The sequence below is a fragment of the Manis javanica genome, chromosome 10 (assembly GCF_040802235.1).
Source record: "Manis javanica isolate MJ-LG chromosome 10, MJ_LKY, whole genome shotgun sequence".
In the NCBI taxonomy this organism is placed as follows: domain Eukaryota; kingdom Metazoa; phylum Chordata; class Mammalia; order Pholidota; family Manidae; genus Manis; species Manis javanica.
This window is the reverse complement of record NC_133165.1, coordinates 101,389,362-101,413,549: the sequence shown is the minus strand read 5'-3', so window position 1 is coordinate 101,413,549 and position 24,188 is coordinate 101,389,362. Positions and strand designations below refer to the sequence as shown.

The following is a 24,188-nucleotide window of genomic DNA, read 5'->3' as shown; positions in this document are numbered from 1 at the left end:
CTATTCATTTGGGATTGTTCTTCCTTCTTCAAGTGTGCCTGGATTGCTATATACTTTCCTCTTAAGACTGCTTTCGCTGCATCCCACAGAAGTTGGGGCTTAGTGTTGTTGTCATTTGTTTCTATATATTCCTTGATCTCTATTTTGATTTGTTCATTGATCCATTGATTATTTAGTAGCATGTTGTTAAGCCTCCATGTGTTTGTGAGCCTTTTTGTTTTCTTTGTAGAATTTATTTCTACTTTCATACCTTTGTGGTCTGAAAAATTGGTTGGTAGAATTTCAATATTTTGGAATTTACTGAGGCTCTTTTTGTGAGCTAGTATGTGGTCTATTCTGGAGAATGTTCCATGTGCACTTGAGAAGAATGTATATCCTGTTGCTTTTGGATGTAGAGTTCTATAGATGTCTATTAGGTCCATCTGTTCTAGTGTGTTGTTCAGTGCCTGTGTGTCTTTACTTATTTTCTGCCCGGTGGATCTATCCTTTGGGGTGAGTGGTGTGTCGAAGTCTCCTACAATGAATGCATTGCAGTCTATTTCCCTCTTTAGTTCTATTAGTATTTGCTTCACATATGCTGGTGCTCCTGTATTGGGTGCATATATATTTAGAATGGTTATATCCTCTTGTTGGACTGAGCCCTTTATCATTATGTAGTGGCCTTCTTTATCTCTTGTTACTTTCTTTGTTTTGAAGTCTATTTTGTCTGATATTAGTACTGCAACCCCTGCTTTCTTCTCACTGTTGTTTGCCTGAAATATGTTTTTCCATCCCTTGACTTTTAGTCTATGCTTATCTTTGGGTTTAAGGTGAGTTTCTTGTAAGCAGCATATAGATGGGTCTTGCTTTTTTATCCATTCTATTACTCTATGTCTTTTGATGTTTGCATTAAGTCCATTTACATTTAGGGTGACTATTGAGAGATATGTACTTATTGCCATTGCAGGCTTTAGATTCGTGGTTACCAAAGGTTCAAGGTTAGCTTCTTTAGTATCTTACTGCCTAACTTAGCTCGCTTATTGAGCTGTTATATACACTGTCTGGAGATTCTTTTCTTCTCTCCCTTCTTATTCCTCCTCCTCCATTCTTCATATGTTGTGTGTTTTGTTCTGTGCTCTTTTTAGGGGTGCTCCCATCTAGAGCAGTCCCTGTAGGATGCCCTGTAGAGGTGGTTTGTGGGAAGCAAATTCCCTCAGCTTTTGCTTGTCTGGGAATTGTTTAATCCCGCCATCATATTTAAATGATAGTCGTGCTGGATACAGTATCCTTGGTTCAAGGCCCTTCTGTTTCATTGCATTAAGTATATCATGCCATTCTCTTCTGGCCTGTAGGGTTTCTGTTGAGAAGTCTGATGTTAGCCTGATTGGTTTTCCTTTATAGGTGACCTTTTTCTCTCTAGCTGCCTTTAAAACTCTTTCCTTGTCCTTGATCCTTGCCATTTTAATTATTATGTGTCTTGGTGTTGTCCTCCTTGGATCCTTTCTGTTGGGAGTTCTGTGTAATTCCATGGTCTGTTCGATTATTTCCTCCCCCAGTTTGGGGAAGTTTTCAGCAATTATTTCTTCAAAGACACTTTCTATCCCTTTTCCTCTTTCTTCCTCTTCTGGTATCCCTATAATACGAATGTTTTTCCTTTTGTATTGGTCACGTATTTCTCTTAGTGTTGTTTCATTCCTGGAGATCCTTTTATCTCTCTCTATGTCAGCTTCTATACGTTCCTGTTCTCTGGCTTCTATTCCTTCAATGGCCTCTTGCATCTTATCCATTCTGCTTATAAATCCTTCCAGGGATTGTTTCACTTCTGTGATCTCTTTCCTGACATCTGTGATCTCCTTCCGGACTTCATCCCACTGCTCTTGCATTTTTCTCTGCATCTCATCCCACTGCTCTTGCATTTTTCTCTGCATCTCATCCCATTGCTCTTGCATTTTTCTCTGCATCTCTGTCAGCATGTTCATGATTTTTATTTTGAATTCTTTTTCAGGAGGACTAGTTAGGTCTGTCTCCTTCTCAGGTGTTGTCTCTGTGATCTTTGTCTGCCTGTAGTTTTGCCTTTTCATGGTGATAGAGATAGTTTGCAGAGCTGGTACAAGTGACTGCTGGAAGAGCTTCCCTTCTTATTGGTTTGTAGCCTTTTCCTGGGAGACTAGCAACCTCTAGTTGCTTGTGCTGGGCAGCTGTGAGCAGACAGGGCTTCTGCTTCCCGCCCAGTTGCTTTGGGGTTTATCTCCGCTGTTGCTGTGGGCTTGGTCTGGCTGGGGCTGTTCCTCCAAAATGGTGGAGCCCCATTGGATGGGGAGTGGCCAGGAGGCTATTTATCTCCGTAAGGGGCCACTCTGCTCCCTGCTGCCCAGGGGGTTAGAGTGCCCAGAGATCCCCAGATTCCCTGCCTCTGGTCTAAGTGACCTGTCCTGCCCCTTTAAGACTTCCAAAAAGCACTCTCCAAACCAAAACAACAACAGCAACAATGAGAGAGGGAACAGAAAGAAAGAAAAAAAAAGGAAAAAACAAGCGATTTTTTTTTTTTTTCCTCAGTTGCCGGTCCCAGGCACCCGCTCACTGGTCCTGCTGCCCTGTCTCCCTAGCACCAGGGTCCCTGTCCTTTCAAGGTTTCCAAAAAGCACCCACCCACCGGTCCCGCAGGGAAGCAACGCTCGATATTCTTTGTCCTCAGGCACTGGTCCCAGGCACCCGCTCACCAGTCCCGCCGCCCTGCCTCCCTAGCACCGGGGTCCCTGTCCCTTCAAGGCTTCCAAAAAGCACTCGCCAAAAAGAGAGAAAAAAAGGGGAAAAACACGCGATTTCTTCCGTCCTCAGGTGCCGGTCTCAGGCACCCACCCACCGGTCCCACAGGGAAAAACGCGGGATATTCTTTGTCCTCAGGTGCCGGTCCCAGGCACCCGCTCACCAGTCCCGCCGCCCTGCCTCCCTAGCACCGGGGTCCCTGTCCCTTTTAGGCTTCCAAAAAGCACTCGCAGAAAAGGAAAAAAAAAAGGGGAAAAACGCGCGATTTCCTCTGTCCTCAAGTGCCAGTCTCAGGCACCCGCCCACTGGTCCCGCAGGGAAAAACGTGGGATATTCTTTGTCCTCAGGCGCCGGTCCCAGGCACCCGCTCACCAGTCCCGCCACCCTGCCTCCCTAGCACTGGGGTCCCCGTCCCTTCAAGGCTTCCAAAAAGCGCTCGCCAAAAAGAGAGAAAAAAAAGAAGGAAAAACGCGCGACCTCCTCCGTCCTCAGGCACTGGTCTCAGGCACCCGCCCGCCGGTCCCGCAGGGAGAAACGCGGGATATTCTTTGTCCTCCGGCGCCGTTCCCAGGCACCTGCTCACCGGTCCCGCCACTCTGCCTCCCCAGCAACGGGGGCCCGTCCCTCTAAGGCTTCCAAAAAGCGCTCGCCAAGAAAAAAAAAAAAACCGCTCCGGTTTCTCTCCACCCGCCGGGAACCGGGGGGAGGGGCGCTCGGGTCCCGCCGGGCCGGGGCTTGTATCTTACCCCCTTCGCAAGGCGCTGGTTCCTTGCAGGTGTGGATGTGGTCTGGATGTTGTCCTGTGTCCTGTGGTCTCTATTTTAGGAAGATTTTTCTTTGTTATATTTTCATAGCTCTATGTGTTTTTGGGAGGAGATTTCCACTGCTCTACTCACGCCGCCATCCTGGCTCCGCCCCCCCAATGATTTTTATTTTGAAATTTCTTTCAGGAAGATTCATAAGGTCAATTTCATTTGACTCTTTCTCAGGTGTATTAATGATTTTGCTTTGAACCAGGTTCCTTTGACATACCATAATTTGTCTGTGGTGCCCTCTAGTGCCCAGAAGCTCTACTCTCTGGAGCTGCTCAGCCCCTGGAGCAATGACAGGGGTGGCAGGGGAGCGGTGTTGGTGCTTGGGGGGAGGAAAGTGCTGTTTCCTTCTTCCCAGCTGCTATGTCTGCCTCCACTGCCAGAACCAGTGGGCCAAACACATAGGTGTAAGCCTCTATGCTTTGCATTTGTAGCTGCTGTAGGTGGGGCTTACCTCTGGCTGGCCTGGTGCCAGGGCAAGGTTTGCCAGTTTCAGAGCCAGGTGCAGGCTGGCTGGAGGAAGGCGCAGCAGGCTGCGTATCACAGTGGGGGGCCTTGGAGCTGCATAGCCAGCCAGGGGGATGGAGCGCCTGAAGATTGTGAAACTTCCCAACCTGCTGGGAAGAGTGCACCTGGAAAGTTTGGTCTATCTGTCCTTTCACCTGAGGAGTAAGCTCTGTGCAATCCTTGCCCTTAACAGCCTTCTTGCTTTTATGAAGTCTCTCAGACTGCCCACCCAGATCAACCGGATATGGATCCCTGCTTTGCACAAGCTGGAATCTCAGTCTCTCCAGGTATTCTGCCTGTCTTAGCTTTCCAAACCCACTAATCATCAGAGCACCATGCAATGTAGGTTCATGCTCTCAGAAAAGATCTCCAGGGCTAGGTGTTCAACAGTCCCAGGTCTCCTCTCCTTCCCCACTCTGTTTCTCTTCCTCCCGCAAGTGAGCTGGGGTGGGGGAAGGGCTTGGGTCCCACTGGGTCACAGCTTTAGTATGTTACCCTGTTCCGTGAGATCTGTTCTTTTCTCCAGCTGTATGCAGTCTGGCACAGCCTTCTTTCCTGTTGCTCTTTCAGGATTAGTTGTATTAATTATATTTTCCTATTATATGTGGTTTTAGGAGGAGGTCTCCATCTCACCTCTCACGACACCATCTTTTTGAAGCTGCTCTGCTAACAAAATTTATTTTTAAGAAAACACAACTTTGGAAATTGTAGACAAACTGCTGAAATTCAAAGATAAAGAGAAAAATCTTAAAGCAGAAAAAGAGAAAAACATTTCTTACAGAGGAAAATAAGAATTACAGCAGACTTTTGTTAAACTATACAATTCAAGAGATAATGGAACATCTTAAAACTGATGAAACAAAATAGTCACCTTAAAATTATATACTCAATGAAAATATCTTTCAGAATAAAGGCTCAAAATAAAAAAAATAAAGATTTTCTCAGAGAAACAAAAGTGGAGAGAATTCATTGCCTGCAGACTTGCACTACAACAAATACTAAAAGATTTTCAAGCAGAAGAAATATACAAGATAGAAAACTGAATGTACATAAAAGAATAAAGAGCATTTGAAATTGAAAAAATGCTATTAAATATAAAAGACATTTTTCTTCTTTTTAATTTCTTTAAAATATAATTGACCCTCTAAAACTATGAGAATAATAATATATTCATGTAGTTAATAATACATGCAGAAGGGAAATACATAACAATAGCTACAGATCAAAAGAGAGGACATAGAACCAAGATAGACTATATTCTGGGCCACAGAGCCACAGACTTAAGATGATTAAATCAAATAAAGTATGTTCTCTGAACACAGAAAATGAAACTTGAAATTAATAAGAGGGATCTAAAGATTCCCCAGACAACACATGTGCAAATAACCTACAAGTCAAATAATAGATCAGAAAATATTTTGTGTTGAATAAAAATGAAAATACAACATATCAAAATTTGTAGAACACAGTGGCACTCGAATTCTCAATGTTGAAAAACAAAAAATATCCCCACACACGAATTTAAAATAAATAAGGCAAATAATTTGAACCAACATCTTACTAAAGAAAAAACATCAATGGCAAATAAGCACTTGAAAAAACTTTCAATATCATTATTCATTAGGAAAATTAAATTAAGTCTACAATGAGATATGATTTTACACTTATAAATATGGCCAAAAATTTGTAAATGAATATGTTCATTAATAAAATAATTGATATGGAAATACTATATATTTTTATTGTGATGGTGGATACATATTGTTTCAAAATTCATAGAACTGTACACCTATAAAAGGTAGACTTTATATATCTCGATAAATCTGAATTAAAAAATAAAAAGCATTATGCTGAGTGAAAAAACTAAACACAGAAGACTGTATACCATATGATTCCATTATATGATATTCTAGAAAGGTCAAACCATGGGCAGAAAGCAGACAGTGGATACTGGATACCACAGGCTTGGTGTGAAGAAGTGATTAGCTTCAAAGGACCATACAAGGCCCTTTTGTGGTGATGGAAATATTCTATATTTTGGTTATAGTAAAGGTTACATGATTTTACTTATTTGTCAGAAATGAATCAACTGTGCACTTAATAAGGCTGAAGTTTTATTATGTAAATTATACCTCATTAAATGATTGAGGGAATGAAAGCCACATAACACCCGTTCGTTTCATTGGTTCAACAGTCACCTTTGATTTACTATTAGGATATGCAAAACACTGGTCTTGGGATACGAGGAATCATAAGTAAACAAAAAAGATTTATTTGAAGAAGTTTCACTGGGAAGGGCTCCTGAGAGTAACACCTGTGCAGGAGTAAAGGAAGCAAGATTGGGCAGATGGCCATATAGCCCTGAAAAAGGTTCCTGCCAATCCCACTGAGTGTTCATAGAGTGGTTCTAAATGAAGCAAAGGGGTTGGGCCTTTGAACCTCTGCCTGGGCCAGGAAGAGGTATAATCCTATATGAGGATAGTTCCCAAGAACTCAGCTATGAGCTGCCAACAGCCAGTATTTCCAGCATCTAGGGAAATAAATGCCTTGACCCTGAAGTGGGGTTGCTCTCTGGATGGTGCAACACAAGTATTCCCTACAAAATATGACAACCTCAAGGTGAGTTATGTGTACATGACTAGTTAGACTCTGAAGAAGAAAAAGATTAGGGCTATTATAACAAAAACAGACAGTGTGTTATTCGAGTCAGAGAACTAACACCTTGGTTCTAACCAGGGGGAAGAACATCCAATAGAGTGTCACTGGGACAACTTATGAGATATCATTATATAAAACAGCACACAAAATGGTATTGGGAGCTGGGAAGCAACCTAAGGGCGGATTCTACCGGAGTCACTATCTAGGCTCCCTTGTCCTCTGGCAGCCATTGGTTTGGCCAGTATTAGAGGGCAGAGGTAGCTGAGTTTGGAGTATTTGTTCTTGGCTCCCTCCCTGCCTTCCTGTAGCTCTGACAGAAGCTATGTTTTTTTTACAACCCCCGATCCTAAACAGCTGTTCCTCTTCCTCCATGACCCTAGCTCTCACTGGGCTACAGTGCCACCATTTCCTCCCCTCGCCTTCAGATCCAGGAGTAGTAATGGCATCCCTGGGTGCTTAACCATCCTTTTTGGTTCCCTTAACTTGGCCCTAAAATAGTCCCATCATAAATCAGTGTAACTCTTTCAATTATGTGATGTTTCCTGCCATGACTCCTGACTAATTCACTGTTCCTTGTTTGTGTTCTAACTGAAAGTCTATTTCTGCTTTCCCATTCCACTTCTCCATCTTTTGGGACCTCTCAGGCAATTAATCTAAAGATCTCTCTAATGATATTTCTGTCTTTTCTTGGATTGGGTTACTTATCCTACAGGAATTAAAAGAAGTGATGGATACAACATCATCTACCACATCAACACAAAGAAGGACAAAAACCACATGATAATCTCTACAGATGCTAAAAAGGCATTTGACAAAATCCAACATCCATTCATGATAAAAACTCTCAACAAAATGGGTACAGAGGAAAAATACCTCAACATAATAAAGGCCATATATGACAAACCCATAGCCAACATCATACTTAACAGCAAGAAGCTGAAAGCTTTTCACCTAAGATTGAGAACAAGGCAGGGATGCCCACTCTCCCCACTTTCATACAACTTAGTACTGAAGGTCGTAGCCACAGCAATCGGACAAAATAAAGAAATACAAGGCATCCAGATTGGTAAAGAGGAAGCTAAACTGTCACTATTTGCAGATGACATGATATTGTACATTAAAAACCCTAAAGAATCCACACCAAAACTACTAGAACTAATATCTGAATTCAGCAAAGTTACAGGAAATAAAATTAATACACAGAAATCTGTTGCATTCCCATACACTAATGATGAACTAACAGAAAGAGAAATCAGGAAAACAATTCCATTCACAATTGCATCAAAAAGAATAAAATACCTAGGAATAAACCTAACCAAGAAAGTGAAAGACCTATACCCTAAAAACTACAAGACATTCTTAAGAGAAATTAAAGAGGACATTAATAAATGGAAATTAATCCCATGCTCTTGGTTAGGAAGAATTAATATTGTCAAAATGGCCATCCTGCCTAAAACAATCTACAGATTCAATGCAATCTCTATCACCAACAACATTCTTCAATGAACTGGAGAAATAGTTCTAAAATTCATAAGGAACTATAAAAGACTGCAAATAGCCAAAGCAATCCTAAGAAGGAACAATAAAGCTAGGGGGATCTCAATTCCCAACTTCAAGCTCTACTACAAAGCCACAGTAATCAAGACAATTTGGTACTGGCACAAGAACAGACTCATAGATCAGTGGAACAGAATAGAGAGTCCAGATAGTAACCCAAGCATATATGGTCAAATAATATATGATAAAGGAGCCATGGACATACAATGGGAAAATGACAGCCTCTTCAACAGCTGGTATTCACAAAACTGGGCAGCTACAAGTAAGAGAATGAAATTGGATCATTGTCTAACCCCATACACAAAAGTAAACTTGAAATGAATCAAAGACCTGAATGTAAGTCATGAAACCATAAAACCCTTAGAAAAAAACATAAGCAAAAATCTCTTAGACATAAACATGAGCAACTTCTTCATGAACATATCTACCCAGGCAAGGGAAACAAAAGCAAAAATGAACAAGTGGGACTATATCAAGCTGATTAGCTTTGTACATCAAAGGACATCATCAATAGAACAAAAAGGTACCCTACAGTATGGGAGAATATATTCATAAATGACATATCTGATAAAGGGTTGACATCCAAAATATATAAAGAGCTCACACACCTCAACAAACAAAAAGCAAATAATCCAATTAAAAAATGGGCAGAGGATCTGAACAGACACTTCTCCAAAGAAGAAATTCAGATGGCCAACAGGCACATGAAAAGATGCCCCACATTGCTAATCATCAGAGAAATGCAAATTAAAACCACAATGAGATATCTCCTCAACACTAGTTAGAATGGCCAACATTCAAAAGACAAACAACAACAAATGTTGGTGAGGATGTGGAGAAAGGGGAACCCTCCTACACTGCTGGTGGGAATGTAAATTATTTCAACCATTGTGGAAAGCAGTGTGGAAGTTCCTCAAAAAACTAAAAATAGAAATACCATTTGACCCAGGAATTCCACTACTAGGAATTTACCCTAAGGATGCAGGAGCCCAGTTTGAAAAAGACAGATGCACCCCTATGTTTATCGCAGCACTATTTACAACAGCCAAGAAATGGAAGAAACCTAAGTGTCCATCAGTAGATGAATGGATAAAGAAGAGGTGGTACATATACACAATAGAATATTATTCAGCCATAAGAGGAAAACAAATCCTACCAGTTACAAAAACATGGATGGAGCTAGAGGGTATTATGCTCAGTGAAATAAGCCAGGTGAAGAAAGACAAGTACCAAATGATTTCACTCATCTGTGGAGTATAAGAACAAAGAAAAACTGAAGGAACAAAACAGCAGCAGACTCACAGAACCCAAGAATGGACTAACAGTTACCAAAGGGAAAGGGACTGGGGAGGATGGGTGGGAAGGGAGGGATAAGGGGGGAAAAGGGGCACTATGATTAGCACAAATAATACAGAGGTGGGCACAGCGAAGGCAGTACTACACAAAGAAAACAAGTAGTGATTCTATAGCATCTTACTATGCTGATGGACAGTGACTGTAATGGAGTATGTGGTGGGGACTTGACAATGGGGGGAGTCTAATAACCAAAATGTTGTTCATGTACATTAATGATACCAAAATAAAAAAAGAAAGAAGTGAGGGATAATGTATTTAATAATCTAACTTGTATAGTTCCCCTCCAACTCATGCTTTTCCCTTTGCCTGTAGTGCCTGCCTTCTCCTACTCAACCTATAAAACATACTTTACGGTCAGTTCTTTCACAGAGCCTTCTCTGACCTGTCCCTCCAATCAAAAGCAGATCTAAATACTTTCTCCTCTTTACTACCATAGCTCACTACAGATTCCTTTACCATAACACATCACATTGTCCAATGACTTCACTCACATTTCTCTCTATTAGATGGTAAATTCCCACAAGATTGTGTCCTGTTCGTTTTTCTATCCTCAGCATCTAACACATGTCTGGTACATAGCAGTTGCTCAACAATTCTATGATGAATGAGTTAGAAACCAGGTTCTTTTATAACAGTTCTAAGCATAATCCAGGCATGCTATGGATTTAAGGCCACCAGTAACCAAAAAACCCACAGGTTGTCAGGGTAAGATGTCAGAAGCAGCCTTCTTCAATTCCACTTGGAAACACATGCATTTGCAGGTTTCCAGTTTCATTGTTTAATCCACACTCCTTAACATAAGCTTGACCAACATAGGACCACAGAAACCCTCCTTTACAGAACTGAATCCCAAGAATCTCCTGCACACATGGAAAGGGTCATCCCCCCAGCCCAGACAGAATTAGAGCAAATCAAAAGGAGGCATTCTTTCTTCCAGCTTCTCCTAACTGGAAACATAAGCAAAGGCAGTGAAATTGCATACCTTCTGTCATTTGTCCTCTCTGTACCTTTTCCTGTAAACTTTGGAATCTTAAGCCTTCAGGATAGACCTTGAAAATTAGATACCTCTATGAGGGTGCTATTTAAAAGTTTTCCAAGGTTATCCTCTGAGACGGTTAAGTTTCTGTGCTTTCAGCTTCCACCAAAACCTACGTCAACCTACTGTTTTCTACTCCATATAGTCTGGCAAGTAACTCCTCCATTTCCCACTGCAGGGAGTTAACCCCACAACACAAACAGTAAGTCACAAGGGCAAGAACCAAATGATGTGGATGACCCCATCACAATCATTTAGCTGGTGTGAACATTCTAACCTGCCATGGGGATTAGACATAGTACGGTTCTCCTTCTTTCTAGACCTGAGTCACCTTTTTCTATGGATTATATACAACAGTAGTCAGCGTTTAATTGAATTCCTCAGAGCAATGGCATATATTTTGCCTATTATTTACAGAGCAGTTTGTGTCAAGGAAGATGTTGATAGAACTACAAAAAAAAGGATGCCTTCTTATGTGCAACCACTCCTCTTTAGCCTGCTATGCTCTAGCTACTCTGTACTAGTTAGTAATTGATTATTGAAAGCTCTTGAATGTGACATTGGTTTTCTTTCATATACAAGTGGCTTATGCCAAGAAAATCCTCCTAAACCAGAAGATGACTAGAAACTGGCCTAGAAAAATGCAATAATAGTAGAATTTAAATGATGCATAAGGGGATATAGGGAATTTCCATACACTCTGATGGCACTGGAATTAAACTGAAGTCAAGGAACTGAGTGAAGAGGGATGCTAAAGTGTGAGAAATCTACTTAGCATCTTCCTTTTAGTATTGCATCTCATTCACTCCTTATAGCATCCATAGCTGGTAGATATGATTAACTCCATTTTACAAATAAGGAAACTGAGGTTTAGAACGCTAAGTAAGGAACCAAGAGGCTTTACTTCAACTCGATGAACCGCTCAGTTAATAAGACTGGCAGAGGGATGGGAGGGTTTCCGCTCCAAACAAACTGATCTAATCATTGCTCCCACGGCCCTGCCCCACCCAAACATGCACTGTACACTTTCTTCTTGGTGCCTTTACTTCTTCCCTCCCTGAAAATTATCTCCCCACTGTTGTCTCCACTAATCCTATTTCAAATATTAACTCAAATTCCATTTCTTCCAAGAAGCCATCTCATATTATGCTGTGTATAGGGATTATACCCTTGCTGAACTTAAGTCCATGACACTTGTCATATTTTGTCAGATATTAGTAGCTATTTTCCCAAGTGTATGTCTTTTGTTTCCACCTAGATGATAAGCAGCCCAAGATCAGGTACTTGATCTTAACATTCCCCACCATTCTTAAAAATAATTCTAAGCATCCAGTTGACTACCAATATATAATAAGCATTTAGGATTAAAGGATGAATCCATTTTTATAGAAGGAACATTTAAAAACATGTCTTGTGCAAGTCCTATCACTTACTTATTGCCTACCTTTTATACATTTACATTGCAACACAAGCATGATTCTCATTTGCCATAAAAAAAGCAAATTTATTTACTAATGTAGGAAAATAAATAAGTTCTTCTAAATAAGAGTTTTCAATAATAGTTGAAACAAACAAACAAACAAAAACCCCATAAATTACCATGACCCGAGTTAATTGGGTTTGGGTTAGCCTACACTATATGCAAGCTGTCCTTAATGGCTTCATTTTTCCTTATAATATACTCTTTTAAAAAGGAATTAAGAGGCAGAGGGCACTTGGATGGTCCTGTATTTGGATCACAAGCCCTAGGAAGAGTAATGGGGTTAGGGAAGGTAGTCAGAAACACTCAAGGTCTCAACTGGGCCAAAGTGAGGAAAACAATAAACTCAGAGAAAATCAACAGTTTCACTGGGAATTGTGGATCCTTTCTGTCTTTCTTTCTTTGTCCTGCTAACATGACTAAGTCCTCTAGTTAATGAGAAAAACATTTGACTTACTGATGCTCAATAAATTCCCAAGGAAAAGATGGAAATTGGAAACATTTTCAAGCTGAGAAGCATTTTTTAAAAATTCTAAAGCGTCCATCAAGCCACCCTGCACCAAATGGAGTCACTTACATCATCTTGGGAACCTGAGTCATATGCCTTGCCTTGTCCACTCAGCAAGAAGTATCTAAGAAACCACAGGAAACTCACCCCAGGCTCCTCCAGTAAGACTCCTCATTCTCAGATAAGGCCCAACCACGGCTGGAATGGAGCCTTAGAACCAGCAGACATCTCAGACACAGAACTTGGAATGTAACCTACATATTTTCTTTGGTTATTAAATTATTTTTACTATTAAAGCCTCCTTAAGAAAAATTTAGAACCGAAAAATGAAGAAGAAAATAAACAGTCACCATAATTATACCTTCTTAAACTAGCAAATACTAACAGGGCTTTTGACTTTCTCCCTTAAATCCTTCCCCCATCTCAGCCATCATTCTTATGTCATTAAATGGCATTACCATCCACCAGTGAGGTTACATAGGCCACAAATCTAGCAATCAGCCTTTATCTCTCTATATATTCAATTAATGGGCATCTTTCTAATGGCTTTCATATTTAGGTTTATAAATTCCAGCTTCATTACAAATTTAATGGAATTAATATTTTGTAAATTCTTTTTGTTGATCTATCCCATTACTCTTGTTTTCTGATAGTCATCTAACTATTACAGGCCCCAAGAACTCTCCCTACAGCAAGAAGACTGTGACTCAAAGGAAGTTCCAACAAGATAGGAAGACAGAAAGCCTACTCCTCTAGCTCCTAGTGAGTTGTGAAGAAGGGAATGGAGGCAGGGGAAGGGTTTAGTATAAAGGAGAAATAAACTTCCTAGGTTGTAAGCTATGGAGATTTGGGAGTGCTCTGTTACAACAGCATTATCCGGCCTATCCTGACTGATATACTAAGTTATACCCAAACCAGGAAGCCCTGATAGCAGACTGATGCTACCTTCAAAGTTACCTAGAGCCACTCAGAGACGACAATCTCTCTGTCTTTTCTTTATCTCCTACAGAGGTAGCACAATGCTGACCATTAATGAGAACTTACGGAATAGCTATGGTTACATGTTTGGAATAAATGAAGAGCATATTTCTCAAGGCTTAGGTGAATCATAGGTAATAACTAGAGATCCAAGTCTCCCCACTGCCCAGGTATACTCTACTCCTCATGGACTTGCATTCTACTTATGACCAGAAAACATACCTCTTGTGGCCTCCAGAATATCACCTCAAAATATCTTTCCCTGCAAATTGCTTTTTTCAAAGCAGTACATGGTATTTCTAGAATTTAAGCTTCCAATGTAAACAGCTACATTTTGATGGATATAAATTTGCCCCTTTCACTACTGTGCATAAACTGCAAATGACAGATCCCCAGTTTACCATCATTAAGTTTTAACAGTCAATCCACCTTCTATTAGTGATGATTGGATGAGCCATATAACAATGGGACAAGCCTTGCAACAATCACTGGAAGATCAGGTAACTTGACAGACAAGGTACCTAATTCCAAGAGTAAGAAGAGAAGATGGATTATCCTCTCAAGGTTCATTTTGAGCTTGGTTGTCCTTTGTTATGCAATAAAGCTATTCTAAGGACACTTAAGTCAAGCTAAAAGCTTTTTTAGTTAAAAATTCTACACTCACTGAAATTTTTTAATTTAGAGCCCACAAGATTAAAAAACATTTCCAGTTTCTTTGTATATCAGAGATAATTTTAAATGTTCACACATAAGAAGAGAGGGAAAAGGAGTTTTCATTTCAAACAAAAGCACAAATGTAATTAATTCAAAGTAAACCAACTGACTGATTTTAGAAGAAATAATTTCTTTAAAAAAATATTTAGTGTAGCTTATTATGTACATGCTCTTAAGTCTTATAATTCTGTGAGATAGATATCAAACCTGTTTTACAGATTACAAAACGGAGGCACCCAGAAGTTACGTACCTTGTTCAAGGTTATACAGGTGGTAATTAGCAAAGCCAGGATTCAATCCCAAAGATCTGGTTCCAGAGTCTGTGCTCTTAGTCACTAAGCTATAATGCACTTAAGTAGGAGATATCAAATACAAATTTCGGGTTGATTAGAGACTTCTGGAAACCTAGGCATCTTAGGGTCCAGAGGGACTTTTAGATTCAGTTATCTCACCTGCAGACCAACCAACCTATGCTAGAACACTTCCACCAGTGGGAAATTCGCTACTTCCCAAGGCAACTCATTGAACAAATGTAATTAAAAGAACTACAGACCAGTATCTCCTGTGAATATGGATGCAAAAATCCTCAACAAAATACTAGTGAACAAACTCTAGCAACACATAAAAGAATCATATACCATGACCAAGTGGCATTTATCCCATGAATAAAAGGTTGTTTAACATCCAAAAATCAATCAATGTACTGTACTACATCAATAGACTAAAAAAACAAGAATCACACTATTAGCTTAATAGAAATATAAGCATTTGACAACAAACACCCTTTCGTGATTAAAAAACACCTAAAGAATTAGGAATAGATGCGAACTTCCTCACCTTCGTAAAGGTCATCTACAAAAAATCTGCAGCTGACACCAAACTTAATGATGAAAAGCTGGGTGCTTTCTCCCAAAGATCAGGAACAAGACAATGATGTCCATTCATACCACTTCTATTTAACATCATACTAGAGTTTGTAAGCCAGGGCAATCTTCTGGATGCTGTACTGGCATTTTAACAGGTTTCCCTGTATCCTCTTTTAACTAACTCCAATGCATGGTTTCCATTGGAATTTAGAGAGATCTTTTAAAAAAACTAAACTTTGAACATGATAATCTCCTCTTCTGTCTCTTCAATGACTCCCTGTTCTTCTCGGAGTAAAGTGGCCTTGTGCACCACACCCTACCCTGAACAGTACAGTACATTTAATGGAGCCTCCGTAAGTCCTTAAATGGGTCCTACTCTCTTCCCTGTGGAACGTTCTCATAATAACCCTCTGGCTACTTTGCTTGAAGCTCATTCTTCCACCCCATTTGCTATCACATGGCAAGCCCCTACCCATCCTTCAGATGTCAGCTCTGACATAACTTAGTCCATTACAACTTTCCTGATCTCGTTTGTCTGCGTAAGGGGGCCTCCATTAGGCCACTATGGCACCCTACATTATCCTATCATCGTGATTATCATAGTGTATTGGAACGACATGTGTATTTGTCTAAGTCTTCCAATAAACTGTAAATTCTGTGAAAAGAGTAAATATGCCTGTTTTGCTCATTGCAGAATCCCCAGCATTTATAGCACAGTATGAGTAAAAAATAGGTGCTTAGTAAGTACTTGTTAAAAGTAAAAGCTAACATTTGCTAAGAGCAAGCCATGTGCTAATTCATTTAATCCACAAATATTTACTGCAAACTCCCAGTTTATAGTTGAGAAAACTGAGTCACAAGAGTTTGAATAAATTGCAATGGTTATAGAGCTAAATAAAGGTTACAGAACAAGATTTGAACCCAGGCAGTCTAGCTGCAGAATCCAAGTTTTTAATTACTATACTATATGCTTAGCATGTAAACATGCTGTCCTAGATATTTTGAGGAACACAAAAATGAGATGGGGAGTGGAGTAAGAAAGTACACAGATAAATAAAATACCCGATGAAGTACTGTGTAATATGAGGCTTTCTCACTTTTAAAATACACAAACATTAACAAAATCTTTCTGTTTGGTGAGATGAGATTTGTTCACAGAGACATATTTCAGTCTAAAAATTCTTGAATTCAAATGTTTGTGACTCAGTTACACAGCGGCAGTTGATATTTATGTTAAAAATGGAAAGGAAAAAAAAAACCCCTGAACAAGTTATTCTGGGCACTAAGCCATGTTTAAAACAGTTGCATTTATGCTTTTGAAATATTTTTCTATAACTACTAACCTTTCCAACAGGAGTGACTCTTTGACATTTCTTAAGAATTTCCATGCAAGGCCTATGTTTTCCTGCTGTAAGAGAAACAGAGATATTATGACTGGTACTGGGGTCTACAAATAATTAAAATAAAGGAGACTTCACTCACCATCCCCCAAAATTAAGTTAAAACTTAGGGAAATGTTTTATAAGCATATTTAGTAACAGAAGTAGTTATCACTTAAGCATTATTGTCTGCTTCATAAAAAAAGTTACTTCTCCATTGTAAGAACATTGAATGACATTTTAACTAGTTCCATTATAAGGCTGTTCAAAGTAGATAATCAAACATATCAAGAATAAAAAGCCACTTTGCACATTCAATCAAAAAAAATTCAGCTGCTCTCATAATTTGTGAGTCTCTGAACCTAGTTTAAGTAACTTGTGGTCAAAACACACTTTGTAGGTGCCAGAAATGGCTTCCAAAAAGAACAATGTCCATTTGCTGATGATAATCCAAAATGCTCCTGGTTCTTTCAAATGTAAACAAGTGCAAAATATTGCTACCTGCTTATTTTGACAGAAAATGTTAAAATAGTGGTCTGTATGCATACTCCATGATAAAAGAAATGTGAATTCCTCTCTGAAAATTAGTGAGTTAAGTGGACTTAATGACACTTAAATAATATTCACAGGACAGTAAATATTAGAACAGCCTGCAGAGGAACTATGCATAATCTCATTTTCTAAGAAGTATTTAGAATTGGCCCAACAACTCAAGAGTAAAGGAAGGCTTACCTTTGGGATTGAATTGGATGACTATCTTTGAAGCTGTAATGAATATAGCAAGCCATTAAAAGCATATTTACTAGAGTAAACCTCCAACTTGGACCTAGTTAGGGAAAGGTCAGTTTGAAACAAAAGGCTGGACTTTAGGATAATTCAAAATAGAGTGCTATTATTTTTAAGAAATGTTAATAATTGGATGAATACATTTAACAAAATTTGGCAAACAGAAATTCTTAGAATCAAGACTTAATAAAGAACGATAGCACCCATAATTCCTTTCCTATTTCAGAAGAGTTTATTCTCAGGTTTAAAATGCCCCATATATTTTTGTTTCGATAACTATTTCCTGAGGAAACCAATTGTTCATATTTGGCCCAAAGTTAAACTGTCATTCTATCTTATACAAATAATTAGAAGTTCTTAATTAATAGAATTCCTCTGCAGTTTAAAGATTACCATGTGATCATTTCAATATTCATGAATGTAACATCCACAAAATAACAAACCACTTTGTGAATATGTGATTAGTTCCAGATAGTTCAAGAGTATTATTCTCTAATCCCAAACTTCAGTAAAAATTTCAGTAAAAATTAAAAATTTTCTTAGGGAAAGAGAAATGGCTGAAAGAGAAAACAAAATGATCAGGAATAAAAATAAAAAAATGTAAATGCTACTGCCTATGAGTGTTAAACTTGGACAATTTATTCATTAACTTCGTTAGCTGAAGAGCAAGTGTTTTTAAGCAATTACTGTAAAAGGTCAGATGGAAAACAAATTTCCTCTATGTCAATAGGTTAACAAAATGTTATGCTTGCTGACTCTGTATAAAGAGGGCAACTCAGAGAACACTTGACCTGATCATCAGCAGCCCATTAGGAGGTTTTTCTTGGAAAAGAAGTGGGGAACCCATTTGCACCATTTTTATTACCTTCCACTTTTTGTATGCTATTGTGTAGCAGATGCTTAACTACTAGTGGGCAACTGATATGCAGTTATTAGAATATCTGAGTTCTGGTTTAAAATTTCAGAAATCCTGATGGCTTCTGGGTTTCAGAGGAAACTAAAGGGGCAACATATTTCACATAAATATTACCTTTGTTACCACCTTACTTTTGTGCATACAGATGCTTCACTTTCCTCTGCACATTCCCAAGATATATGATATTTACAGATAAATCATATAAACAAGTATATAATTATAATATCATTTGTATAAATTATTCTTATGTATACCAGGTGGGGAAAGGGGCAGAGAGAGAATAATACCACATTATAAATATTTATTTAACTTTGGTGCTTATCAGCCCCCAACTAGACTCTCAGTTTCTCAAGCAGAAACTTTGCACTCCAAGTTCTAACACAGTGTCTGACACATCATAAGTTCAATAAATATTTTCTGAATGTATTTTTGCTGAGATATTCACAAGTACTTTCAGAAAGAATTTATCTTTCTGAAAGTGGTATTAACAGCTATTCACATGTGGTCACAATCTTGCTCATTTATATACATTTCTCTACTTTTTTAATGAAGAATTAATCAGAAGAGCAGAAAACATCTAAATATCTACATTCCTATCATTTGCCTTCAGCATTTCCACTTCTGACTTCTTTGTTAACCCAAATGATAGTTCACATTTATATATATTGCTAAAAATGTCTGTGTACAAATAAAGAGCTAAGACTTAAGTATCTTCTTTCTTACCTTCAGGATCCAAAAAAATATATCATTGAATATGTTTGAATGTTCCAGTCAACTGCTTTGCCTTTTATTATATGGTAGATGCTTCCATTTCCTTTCCTTGGTTAATTCTTTTCAATGGAATTGAACATTTAGATGTTTGTTAGTGGTATCAGTTTTTAAATATGAATATTAAAAAATTGAAAATGAAAGGGGAGGGGTGTGGGAGGGCGGGTGGGGAGGGAGGGAGAAGGGGACTGAGGGGTATTGTGTTTAGTGCCCATGGTGTGGGGGTCATGGGGAGAACAGTGCAGCACAGAGAAGGGACTTAGTGGATCTGTGGCATCATCTGCTGCACTGATGGACAGTGACTGCAATGGGCATGGGTGGGGACTTGATAATATGGGTAACTGTAGTAACCACATTGTTTTTTCATGTGGAACCTTCATAAGAGTGTATATCAATCATACCTTGATTAAAAAAATTTTTTTAATTGAAAAATGAATAAATAAAATCAGTGGACCAATACAAAGATTTTGCAATAAGGAAACACGTGAGTGCTGTGATTAGTAATAAAGATAAAATTATCTTCATAAAAGATTTAAAACATGAAGTGGTATCCAAAGAATTACAAAAACCATAGATTCTTTAAGTATGTAAACAAATGTGGCTTGCAAACAACTAAATACAAAAGAGAAGTGGAAAATAAAGAAAAGCTATAATGAAGTAAACATTACTAGTATGTGTACTAGTAAAGTACACATTACTAGAAGTAGAATTGGAGAATATAAGTCAAAGTCTAGACCTTATCTGACCTGAGGAACCATTTGGAGATAAGCACATTAAAGTGAAGCTCTTCAGTAAATACATGTACCTTCCTAACCACAACCTACATGCAGGGAACCTGAGGAGGGTGGGATTTCATGCTGAGGGGAAAAAAACAGAATAAGAAAGACCTGTCTGTTAAAAATGGTAACCACAAATGAGCTCTTGCATAGATTTTCAGCCCTAACTCACATCAGTGGGGTGGTCCAGGAAACCTCAAGCTGTAAATTTAGTTTAAAGTGGTTTTGGACTGTTTATGCCTCTAGAGATCTGACAGGAACAAATGCAAATCCTAACTGGAGAAGAAAACTTCACCCTAGCCCTAGGGAATCCCCACAAATAATTTTTCAGGGACAATTGGTAGTATATAATCAAAAATAATCAAGCCCACAATGAAACATGATACCATGAGTAAGAACAGAAACACAAACAGCCAACAAAAAGAGATCCGCAAAAATGTCACATATTGGATTAATCAGACACAGATTATATAACAAATAGGCTTGCAAGGTTTGAATAAGTTCAAGATTGAAAATATCTGAAGGGAAATGAAAACTATAAAATATGACTTATAAGATATGAAAATACAATACCTAATTTTAAAAACTCAATTGGATGTGTTTAGCAACAGGCCAAACAAAGCAAAAGAAAGAATTACTAAACTGGAAAACAGATCATAATAAGTCACCCCAAAAGCAGCATAGAGAGAAGGATAAATAGAGAAAAAATGAAAGACAAGTGGACAGACAGAACAACATAGAAAAGGGCAAACATTAATTTGGAGAAGGAGAGATGTGTAACAAAGCAATATTTGAAGAGATAAATGACCAATAATTTTCCAGAAATGATGAAAGATACCAATCCACATGTTTTGTAAAAATCCAATAATCAATAAAAAAATAGCTGTAACACAAATAATACAAAAGGGATTACTATCTGGAAGAGCATAAAGAATTCTAACAATGCTATAAGAAATTTAAAATTGGGATTTAGATGCAGCCCAAAAGAAAAATGAGCAAATTATAGGAACAGGTAATTTATAGAGGAAGAAACTTGAATGGCCAATATACATACAAAAAGATAATCAACTCAGTAGTAATCAGTGATACGCAAATTAAAATAATAAGACACTAGTTCACATTCACCAAATTAGCAATAATTTTTAAAGTTTGACAAAATCAAGTGCTGAAAAGATAATGGGGAAATCAGTATTATACACTGGTTATGGAAGCATGAATTAGTATAGCCACTTTGGAGGATAATTTGACAATTTCTATTAAAACTTAAAATGCTCATACACTATAACCCCAAGATTCCAATTTTAGAACTGTTTCCTAAAAAGAAAAATTATTGGTGCATAAGGAGATTTACAAGCATACTTATTGCAATGTTATTCTAAATAATGAAAAACTGAAAGCTGCATGTGCATCAATAAAGGAATGTGACTGTATGTGCATATATTTGATGGAATTCTGTGCCACAGTTGAAAGAAACTAAGATCTAAATGCTTCAATGTGAATATATCTGAAAAGTATATTGTTGAGTAAAGAAATAAATCTCTGGGAGCATAAACACCAAAGTTACAACAGTCTGAGGCTGGGTTGTAGAGGAGAGGAAAACAGGTGAAGGGATAGAGGCAAAAGGGATTTTAGCTTTATCATTATATATATATTTTTTCAAATGTGAATGTATTCATATTTTGTTGTGTAAAAGTTAATTTTTGTAAAGCTTAGCAATAATTAGTAAGTACTAGTGAGTAATTAAACTAAAAATCAATAAAAGTAACAATATAGAGTATTTTTGCAACTGAGGTTTCATCAATTGCTAAATTTAAATTCAAAGTACTATCTTTTGCAAAGTCATACAGCTTAAGTCTTTTATTCATATCAGAGTATGTTTGTCTTTGCCCAAGGTCTTTGACTCAGACTTTATTAAAATAATAGTTCTGGTGATAGCAATGTATTTCAATGCTATTTAATAAGAAACTTTGAGTTGTTAACATAAGTGCTTTTAAAAATGCAAAGCACCGGGCTAGCCATTACCCTTTGTTTTAGCTAGATAATGAAGGAGTTTAGAAAATATTTATATACCAGTTACCATAAAATTTAAATTAAACCTACACTTATTCTGTATCATGTTACCTTAAAGTTGAATTTCTGCCTAAGTTTACAGAATAAGACAGTTTTCCTATAATATTCAAAGGTTTGTTTTGATAATTTCAAGGACTGTTGACTTATAAAATGTTGAGAATATAAATTCTTGTTATAGGAAACTACATTTTTTAGAATGTTGACCCTAGAGAACTGTCTTTGTTCACATAAAACTGTAAACCATGTTTGCCATAGTTTGCATTTGCTCAGTAAGTTTACAATAGTTAAACACTCCCTCTGACCTTTTCCCCACTCCAGTCTTGTTACAATTGACTCACCCAGACTGGATGACTTTTTTTGGAGTGTGAAGAAGTATACTAGAGACTTTTTTTTCTTGCAGAACTTATTTTTTGCAAATAAACAAGTGATTCAAACAGATTATTTTGAAAGTATAAAGTAGAACCGTATTCTATTGCACATGATTCATCAGGAACTTAAAATAAAAGTTATTATTGGAACATCATAGACATGGCAATTAACATTTTGCTTTTTGCTTTACAATAAATTCCTCGTTGAGAAAGATTTAAACAGAAAAATTAAAACAGAAAAAAGTACTAAAAGAAAGCACGAAGTTTAAAAAGAAAACTTCTTGAGTGGGGAAGGTCTGACTAAACCCATTAAAGACTGATGAATTCAACTAGATAAGAATAAAAAGTCTACATTGTCCAAAGGAATAAACAAAGTCATAGCATAAACAAAAAAGGGGAAGAAACCATTCCTAATACAAATTAAAATGGGCCAATTTCATAAAATATAAAATTCTATGCATTTTATGAATATATAAAACACATAAAAATCAATAAGAAAAGTGAGCTAAGATCACGAACAGATAACAGAAAAAATATAGACAAAAATACAAATTAATTTTTAAGTGAAAAGAAAAACTACAACGAGATGCTAATTTTCACTTACCAGATGAGAAAAAAACAAGTTTGATAGTAGAAGGAGATGGTATTCATATACTGATGTGGGAATTTCGCTTGGCAGAATCCCTATGAGAGGCACTGGGCAATGTCTGATAAAATTTTAAATGCACATAATTGTCAGTCCTACGTTCTACTTCTAGTATTATCATTCAGGTATATTCAAATAATGTGCAAAGAAGTATATACAAACAATTCATTGTAGCACTAACTCTTAACAGCAAAAATCTGGAAACAACCTTAATTCCCATCAATACAGATTGCTTAAATACATCATGGGGCATATCTAGAATGCAATGCCTAATAGAACCACGGAGTAATAGCCAAGACATCTTGTTACATGGAAAAGGCAAGGTACAGAGCAGTGTGTAAAATACGACTGTGGGACTGTTTTTAGACTATGTATGCATATGAGAATATGTACAGTGCTATCTAGGAAACATAAAAGGCTACTATCAGGGGTAGGACTGAGGGGCAAAGGTAGAGGGGAGACTTATTTTTCATTGTCCATTAGCTGTTGTCTTTTGAATTTTTTACCAAGAGCACATATTACCTGCTTTAAAAAATAATTAATTAAAATATGGGGTGCGGAGATTTGTAAATGCTTGATAAACTAGTCGGTGTGGGCACAATATCATTTTCTAGAAGGATTAACTAAAGAACAGCCTTAAAACATTTTTAGAGACTAACCATTATAGTAACTAGGGTTATTAAAGGACACACCTGGATAAATAAGACTACATACATTTTTAAGGATAGCAGAATTTTATAAATCTGGAACTGCAGTTACCTTTGTCTGCTGTGGGTTGTGTCAAAGTTCTGAAGAGCTTACAAAGTACCAAGCTACTGGTCGCAAGGGAGGGAATATAGTAGATCTAGTGCAGGAATCCTCTTCCTACAAAGATGTCCACTGAGAAATCCACTGTATCATTTGGTCTTAGTCATCAGTCTACACAGCTTAGCTAGAAGCGGTTCTCATTCCTGTCTAAATGGCCACTTCAGGATCTGTAGTTCTCGCTGCTTGTTCCATGCTATACTGAGAACTGAACAGGATTTTTTTCCCTCCTGTTTTCACACCACACTAAGGAACATGACTGTCTCTGAGGTTGGCATGGTTTTATCTTCTTGGATAACGAGCGCACAACACCCAAGTTACTCAGCTGTCCTGTCCCCAAGCCTCTCTGAGGTGTAGCACTTTTGCACCTGCCAGCCTGGAGAACAGGAGCAGCAGCCCTCTCTCCCTCTCTCTGGAACCCCATAAACTCCCTACTTTTACTAACTGTCCTCCATATA

At 37.9% G+C, this 24,188-nt stretch overlaps 1 long non-coding RNA gene across 2 annotated transcripts in view; it reads right to left on the bottom strand.

The window, feature by feature from the left end:
• The window catches only part of LOC118970314 (uncharacterized), a 396,329-nt gene that overhangs the window by 334,928 nt on the left and 37,213 nt on the right, over nt 1-24,188 (bottom strand). For both annotated transcript variants that reach the window (XR_012121541.1, XR_012121542.1), the window contains exons 4-6: nt 22,885-22,987; nt 17,329-17,361; nt 16,561-16,625 (exon numbers count right to left, since the gene is read on the bottom strand). This is a non-coding gene — a long non-coding RNA (uncharacterized lncRNA). The remainder of the gene's footprint in view (nt 1-16,560; nt 16,626-17,328; nt 17,362-22,884; nt 22,988-24,188) is intronic.